General features: G+C 43.4%; 1 pseudogene; it reads right to left on the reverse strand.

The window, feature by feature from the left end:
* Nucleotides 1-209: 209 nt before the first annotated feature.
* On the reverse strand, nucleotides 210-386 carry LOC142292618 (U2 spliceosomal RNA; annotated as a pseudogene).
* Between the last annotated feature and the right edge of the window lie 8,739 nt (nucleotides 387-9,125).

Consider the following 9,125-nt stretch of genomic DNA (forward strand, 5'->3'; position numbering starts at 1 on the left):
TTGAGTGGAGATGAGTTTGCTATTTGGCGCAGCTTTTGGATGAATAAAGCAAGTAAAAGGTGTGAAAGATAAAAAAAAAAAAGGTGAAAGTGTGAAAAGTGAATTGGCCAAATTGAGGTGCATATGAACTTATTTGCTTTCTTTAAATTCATTAATCGGGCTCATTTGAATTAGGTGAATTGAGTTCTGTTTTTGGAAACTGGGTTAAGAAGGGGTGCACCGGTCCTGGAGGTACTGCAATACCAGGTCAATGCGTGGAGTGGACAGAGCAAGCTCTTTTTCCATCTCCCTGTTCTAAAAATCCATTTAATATATGGTCCCCAGATAGGGGACGTATCAGATATTAAACTGATAAGAACAGATTTTTTTTTTTTTTTTTAAACCATTCAGGTTGCGTAATCTTCCAGAATCAGAAGTGTCACCTCAGAGAGGTTTCACAACTTATCCGGATGCAACATAAACTCATCCTCATGGCCATTTTATATCAAAAGAGTGATAGAAATGTGTATAACACACCCATAGCCGTAAATCAGTAACCAAAAGCAGAAAAGTAAAAACCATTACACCCAGTGTTTCCATTTCAGAAATTTCCATTCACCCTCAGCATCCATACCTCTTTCACCATCCCATTTATAGCAGAAATACAGTTTGTCCAAAACCATCCTGACACAATCATTCACTTCAAGATTCTCATTCCTATATACATACAAATTCCTGGTATTCCACAGAACTTCCTTCACACATGCCAGAAACAACCAAAACACTCGTTCTTTCCTCGTGCTCAAGCTACACAGACCAAACAGCCATTTTAGCTGTTAAAGCTCTTACACCCGTCAACTCCCAACACAACTTTCCCAAATTACTCCATACATCCTTTGCATGTCCACAAGACCAGAAAACATGTTCCACATCCTCAGTATCACCACATCCTGTCCTCGGGCACCTCTCTGAGGGTACCAATCCCCTTCTCTTCTGAACAGATCTTACCAGCAGCACACCATGCCAAGACATCCATAACAGATCTTTCTGTTTGTTAGAAATTTCATACTTTTCCAGTTTCTCCCATACTTTCTCATACTCAGCAGATTTCAAACCACCGATACCACATGCAAAACCGTCCACACACAACCTTTTTATGTCCTTTTTCGCCTTCATGAACTGACTCACAGTAAACTTCTCAAGTCTGAACTTCTTCACAAACTTCTCCACAAACAGGTACCACTCAGGACAAATGAAGGCAAAAGGTTTCCTTAGATCCTGCACAGTCCACTTCAACCTTCCTAGCATAGAACCTGCTTGATACTTCAACATACAAGAGGCTTTAGTATCTTTAGAAAAAACCTCACAGAAAAAAGCCACATAGTTTATACCAATAAAAACCTCCAAGTTCGGAAAATCCAAACCACCATGCTTTTTCTTTTTCATCAATATCTCCCGTTTCGCCCTTTCCATGCCACATCCCCGCAAAAACAAGACAGCACCCGATTTATCTTTTTCAAAACCACAGTTGATGGAGGAAAAACCAAAGCAATATAAAGTATCATAGGCAAAATGATACTCTTCACAATCAAGACCTTCCCTGTAAAGGACAAATCCCTCAACCTCCAGCACTCCAATTTTTTAGCTATTTTACCCCCTAACTCCTCCCAACTTTCCTTACCTTTCAGCTCTTCATCAAAATCCATACCTAAGATCCTAACACTGGAACTGACACACTCCATTTGATCATCATGTAAAACACCTGGCAGACCAAAACCTTTCATCTTACTTTTGGCCCAATTAATTTTAAAGGCAGAAGCCACACAAAACAAATTAACCAGAAGCTTGACTCTCGACACGTCACAGTCATTCTCACAGAGAATACAAATGTCATCCATATACCCTAAAGCTTTAACATGTTTTCCTCCACTACCCGGAACCAATAGACCTTTAACCACTTTATCCTTCCTAATAGATTGTAACAACGGCTCTATAGCACAAATAAACAAAATGGGTGACAGAGGGCACCCCTGCCGAACCCCAGAAAGTATCTCAAAGCTATCAGTAAAAAAGCCATTCACCTGAATCTTACTCCTTGCCCCTTCATAGAGCCCATACAATAAACTAACCAAATGCTCTGGAAAGCCCATTTTCCTCAACACACAAAACAAATACACATGCGCCACCCTATCAAACGCCTTCTCAAAATCAAGCACACACACAATCACCCCTTTCTTCCTCGCCATACAATCCCCAATCATATCTCTCACTAATATCACATTCTCATGAATCCTCCTCTTAGGAACCGCACACCCCTGATCCTCCATAATAACATGTGAGATTACCTCCCTCATGCGATTGGCTAAAAGCTTGGCAAATATTTTATAATCCACATTCAGTAGCGTGATCGGACGCCAATTACCCACCATTCGCCTGTCACCTTTCTTAAACAGCAATACCACCACTCCTTGCTTCATACTGTCAGTCATCCTGCAACCAGAAAACAAACACTTCATAATAGACACCACATCCTTCCCAACAATATCCCAATACTCACTATAGAACTCCCAAGGGATCCCATCACCCCCTGGAGACTTGTTTTTAGCAGACTTAAAAATCACCTCCTTCACTTCATCCTCCGTAATGTCACTTAGCAAAAAAGGAAACTCAGATTCAGGTACAAAGTTGTCAATCACATTCAGAACCTCCTCATCCTCCCCCAGATCGCAGTCCTTCACGCCATACAGGGACTTATAATAGTCAGCCACTACACCGATCGCATCCTTCCCATGCACCTCACTACCATTCTCATCCAACATTACATTCATCTCTCGCCCACCCCCACACATCTTCTTAAAGAAGAAACTGGTACACTTCTCATTCTTCTCTCTCACCTCAATTTTAGATCTCAGAATAATTTTCCTGCCCTCCTCCCCAAACCACTCCTTCATCTCACTTTTAGCTTTCTCCAGCTCATACTTTACATCCAGACCCAGAGATTTGCATTTATGCAGGTAGGAAATCCTCCTATTCTGCCTCTTGTACAGATTTCTCCTCTTTCTGGCTTTCTTGTACCCAGCTTTCCTGAAAAACACACTGATTCTCACTTTCCCCCAATCCCACCATAACAATACATTTCGAAACCCTGTTTTCCTTGCAGCCAACCATGCATACTGCCTTACAAAATCCTTCTTCACCCTTTCATCCTGCAACAGACTGACATTCATTTTCCACACACCACGTCCATAAAACAAATTAGCAATTTCAAAACTCCCCACCAGACACTCATGATCAAAGAAAACAACCCTTTCTTGCGAGTAATTAACACTTTACCCCAGTGGAAGAAAAGAAAAAAATAGTCCAAACAGGACTCGGTCTGACCATCATCTGCATGGTAGGTAAAGGGTCCTGGCTTGGAATCCACAGCGTCCTTTAACGAAAACTCTGAAATTAAACGATTCCATAAATTTCCGGTCACGTCCACCTTGGACACGTATGAACCGGCTCTGCCCCTTTTGTCCAGGATGCAGTTTAAATCACCAACAACAAAAATAGGAATTTTACCATGCAGAAAAAAATGCAACTTCTCAAAAATGGCGAGTCTCTGATTTTTATCAGCAGGGGCATAGATATTAATAAGCTTAAATTCCCACCCCCTATAACATAAAATAACACACACACATCTACCCTCTTCTACAATTACAGTTTGCTTTATCCTAATGTCCTTATTTTGAATCAAAACCCCCACCCCATCATTCTTATTAATAGCAGAAAATGACCACACCACCTCCCCAAAACCCCACTCACTCTTCTTAGGTTCCCTATTCAGCCCACATTCCTGCACACGCACCACATCACAATGTTTTGAAGATAAGAAATCAAGCACACGTGCACGCTTATATGACGACTGAAACACTCTCACATTCTGAGAGGCAATATTCAGTTGTAAAGCCATGCTGAAAAATTAAACAAAGGAAAAAAGCATCAAAACAGAAAACATTCAAGTCCCACTGGCAAAGTGGATAACATCTGCTAACCCTGCCACATCTTCATTAGATAGGAAGCATTGGCCTGGAGATATAGGGTCTTCAATGACCCCTGAAAGAGAAGTAGTGCTGGCATTGGAGTCTGGACTTAGAACCTCAAAGGGGTTTTGGGAGTAGAAATCAACTTTCTCCCGTGGCCCCGTCTTCAGCCTCTTCACTGGTCTCTTGTCTTTTCTCTTAGAGACCACCTTGTGGAAGCAGGCCACTAGCTCAGCAGGGGAATACTTGCTGTTACCTGCAGCGTCCTCCTCGGATGATGACATGGCGATTTCCCCAGGGGCAGACAGGTCAGCAGTACTGGTGTCCATCTCAGGGCTGCTCAGCTGGGGGAAGTCAGTGCTGATTGCAGCATTCCCCTGAGCAGCCTCTGGAGTCTCAGCCACCTCACATAGCACAGGTGCAGAATCAGCGGAGGCCTGCAGCACCTGCAAGTCACCAGTGACCTCCTGCAGAGCACTACACTCCCCAACAGACACAGGCTCAGCAATAGCAGGAGCAGGTGGAGGATGGGAATCCCCCGCTGCAGCAGGCATTACAGGCTCCATTCCAATGCCTGCAGGTTTTTCAACAATTTTTGCAGGTTGAATGTTTGCACGCACATTAAATCTAGCCTGTTTCCTGTCAAAATTTCTCCTCTCCAGAACGTACTGATCCCCAAGGGTCGGGCAGAACTTACATGTATGATCCCCATCCCCACACAGGTCACATACAGGGGGGGAGGGGCAGTTGGCAGCCTCATGCCCTGCTTTCTTGCAGTTTCTGCAGATAATTCCCTGCTGGCAATTTTCTTTAATGTGTCCATATCGGAAACAACTTCAGCAAAAGGATGGTTGCTCAGGGTAATGGAGAAACCCCCTATTCCCACCAATTGAAAAATTGGCCGGGGGGTGCATGATACTTCCAACACCCTTTGGGTTAGGTCAAAAACGTACCCAAAATTTAATATTTCCATTGAATACATTAAAGACATTTCTCTGGGGAATGCCACCTTTCACAGAGGAGCAGTATCTTGCCAAAAAAGCCTTTACCATGGTGGTCTCAGTAAATGGATTATACAAATGAACAGTCAGGGGTCTCTCCACTGCTTAAAATAATGGAGTAACAGAAATGTACCTCATATACTCATGCTTATGGTGCCTCTGCATGTCTTGGTAAAAATTCAGACAGACAGTCTTCCTCATGGTAAAATGAAATGTCATACTGACCAGTAGATGGGAACTCCTGCATACAAAACACTTTATCCAGCTCAATGCCGCCCAGCTCCATGATCACGCTCTCCACTATATGTCCTAACTGTAGGGAATTCTTCTTCTCCACCGAGACAGTCAGACGAACCGTGTTCTTTATAGCAGCCATTACAAGAAATATGCCCAAGGCACACGATCGCAGTCTTCACAGCGTCGGAAGTCGCCTTCCACGTAAAAGCCCACAGGCCAGACCCAGAAAGATTTCCCTCACTGGATCTTAGTCAAAAGGCCGAGAAGCAATAACCCGAATTGGTTTCGGCTTTTAGTAGCACCCTGGCCTATGCCGGACACATCTTAGGGAGAGGGAGACAAACCCACGCCTACAGAAGACATTTTGTCACCCAAGCCAACCCTTGAAAAGGCTGTTTTGCAGAGCAAAAACAAGAAGAATGGTGCGTTTTGCAGCCGCCGCCCACTGCAATGAATCTGAATAACTCCTCCTTTTGGGCACAAGCACCTCCCCTCCCCCTTGTAGTCTTTCCAATTCATGATACAAAAAGACAGACAGGACAGGACAGGTTGCCTGACTTTCCGTCACTGCCACCCTTTGCTATCCTTACCCATAGAAAGCCCTTAAACTATCCCCAAACCCTAATCTTTTCCCTTCCCCTCCCAGCCCCCAATCCCTGCCCTCTGAACCCCTCCCACCACCCGCATCCCTTCCCCTGTCATCCCCCTACCACCCGGGAAAAAAAGTGCTTGCCCCCTCCTTCCACTAGCCCACCATCCCACCCAAAGAGCAACTTCTGCTGCGCAGCTGGCTTTCTAGGCAGCAGCGCTATTGTGATGTCAGCGGGGGGCATCGTCACAAGCCAGGGTTCCGTCTCTTCATGTTGTGCACTGTTCAAACGGAAAATACATCAACAGGCAGACTACAGAAAAGCTTACTAACAAAGGTTAGAGAGAGGCTTTCTGAGAGGGCTTTTTACAGTTTGTCTATTCCCAATTAGCTGTTTAAGTATGCTTAATGAAAGTACTAATTCTTTCATAGGCCGCCCATTCTTAGTATTAGACGTTCCTTATATTGCGGTATCAGGCTTCACAGCAGGTTGCAACACATTCATCACCAATTGGCTGTCCCCAATTGGGCTCAGAAGCTAAATGTCTATCATGACTAGAGATGAGTGAACCGGCCGCGGTTCGGCTCGCCGAACCGAGGTCTGGTCCGAGTTCGGTTCGGCGAACCGGTTCGGCAAACCGCTCGAACCCCATAGGAAACAATGGGAGGCAATCACAAACACATAAAAACACAATATAAATGTACACATACAGTTAATAAACATTGCCATAACACTTACCTGTCCCCGTGATCCGTCCTGCACTCTGTCTCCTGCCGCTATTGCATCTGATGATCGATGAATCTTCCCAGTAACTAGCACTGCCAGCAGTGATGCAGGACCTATTGTGACGTTAAAATAGCCATGTGACCAGTCACTTGTCTATTATCTCATTGTTTATAGAATAAGGGGGCACCTTTCCCCTATTGGGATCACCATCAGCAAAATTGGGGCAAATTAAGACAGTAGAAAAAGAGTTGCTGTATATAGGGATCAACCAATGCGTTTTTGTTCAATTCAAAAAAAAAATTTTCAAAAAATTTTTTTTTTATTGGTACAAAAATTTGTGCATACATACAATCCACACAAGACAGTGAAAGGGTTAAAAACATTTAAAATATGTATAATTAACGAACACCCCAATACAAGGTTCCATGTCAGGAACCTGACACCGAAATTCTGAATACCACTATACTAGATGTACCATACAATAATAAATCCAGGTGGGATACAGATCATAAATGTCATCAGTTACTGCAATCATATACCCAACAGTACATAAAAGTATAGAATACTATCTGACAACACCATTGTTAAATACAATGTAATAATTATAGACCACCACCAGGACAAAAAAGACCTTATATAAAGGAAATCAGCATACAACAGACACCGATTTAAGTAAGGTAAAACACCAGCTAACCAAAGGCGTCCGGGATGAAACACCAGGTTATATTACCACCTGCTGAGGTCCAGATTTAAAGCAGTGCAAGGTCCCAGGATTGGTGTGGGTATGGGGTGTTGCCCCACGCGTATCGCCACAGAGAATGTGGCTTCCTCAAGGGCCAAAAAATAAATGATACCATCACTGATCGTAGTGCAATTTATCTCCTGAGCTGAGCACTTACCAGCTGTATCTAATCCTGCTGGAATGCCATGTGAGGCATTACATCAGGGTCCAGAAGCAACCAGGTCAGTAAAGCAAGCTGAATTAGCACCTGTCCCACATATATAAGGCTACTTTCACACATCCGGCTTTTGCAATGCGGCACAATCTGGCACTTTGCAGGAAAACCGCAACCGGTTTTTTTTGCTGCCGGTTGCGTTTTTCCTGCATAGACTTTAATGAGTGCCGCATTGTGTCCGGTTTTTGCCGCATGCGGCAGATTTAGCCGATGCGGCGGCCGGATGGAACGTTCCCTGGCACGTTTTTTGCTCTGGCAAAAAAAAACGCATCGCGCCGCATCCGGCCGATGCGGCGCTTTCCCCAATGCATCCCTATGGATGCCGGATGCGGCGCGATGCGGCAAAAACCGCATCCGGCCGCCGCATGCGGTTTTTGCCACTGCGCATGCTCAGTAGCATGCTGCAAGCGGCAAAAACCGGACCGGCCGCATGTAAAAAACTTATGCAAAGGATGCGGTGTTTTCACCACATCCGTTGCATAGGCTTCACAGCCGATTGAGCCGCAGAGCTCAAGCCGGATGTGTGAAAGTAGCCTAATAGAGCATGCACGATGGTAGGAGATTGGCAGTGGAAATGTTAACTTACTCACAAGAAATCGTATATGCCAGAGAAGTAGTAAATCAAATCTCATATTTGCCCACCAAAATACAATGTTAACCAGGAGTAAATACATATAGTTTTCAAAGTGACTCCAGCCCTCAGTGGACTGCCAGTAGCACGCGTGTCTGGTAACCCAGCAACGCAGGTAAACAGGCAACGATCCATACATGCATTATCACAGCGAATCGATCAGCGCATATGTATGTATCATTTGGAAAATGCCTCATATCATAAAACCAGCAGATAATCCCACCTAATAAGCATATAAAATGGACTTAAACAAATGTAGAGTGATTTTGCACATGGTAGGACAAGAATAATCATATTGTAACAGTTAAATTAACCTGTAGAACAGATTCGGTTTGAAAAGCACAGGTTATCCAGGTACATCACATATACATCCCAATGTATTTGCTCAACACTAATACCCTGTGGAGCAAGTTCAATATTCACTGATGAAAGCAAATATAACTTTATAAGACCATTTTATCGACTGATGGCCAGCAATACAGATATCTAAAAGCCTGGTAGCATAAATGCACAGATCTATATCACAGCGCATACTGACACAATACATCGTACAGATCCTAGAGAACCAGCCCGCTTATACACTTATCAGATGAAAAATTCTTTATATTAAAGTATTTGAACCAAATACCCACTCATGAATATATGAGAAAAAAAACAACAAAAAAAACAAACAGAGTTTGTTCATAGGGAGAAATAATGACTGTAAAGCAAGTTCAATGTCCACCAGAAGTAAATATATTGTTGTATATTTATACTCGCAGTAAATTGTCGGCAAATTATTATATCTGGTCACCTGGTAGCATAAATTAACAGGTCAGAGTCAAACCACACACTGCCATACATCATACAATTCTTGAGGACCAGACAATGTGTGCATAAATCGGATGGAAATTTATCTATATTATGGTCTCTACAAAAAATACCTACTTGTGAATAAATAAGATTGTATGTGGATTACATGAAGGAGTAGCCTGTGACAA

Source organism: Anomaloglossus baeobatrachus, chromosome 2, assembly GCF_048569485.1.
Source record: "Anomaloglossus baeobatrachus isolate aAnoBae1 chromosome 2, aAnoBae1.hap1, whole genome shotgun sequence".
Taxonomy (NCBI): Eukaryota; Metazoa; Chordata; class Amphibia; order Anura; family Aromobatidae; genus Anomaloglossus; species Anomaloglossus baeobatrachus.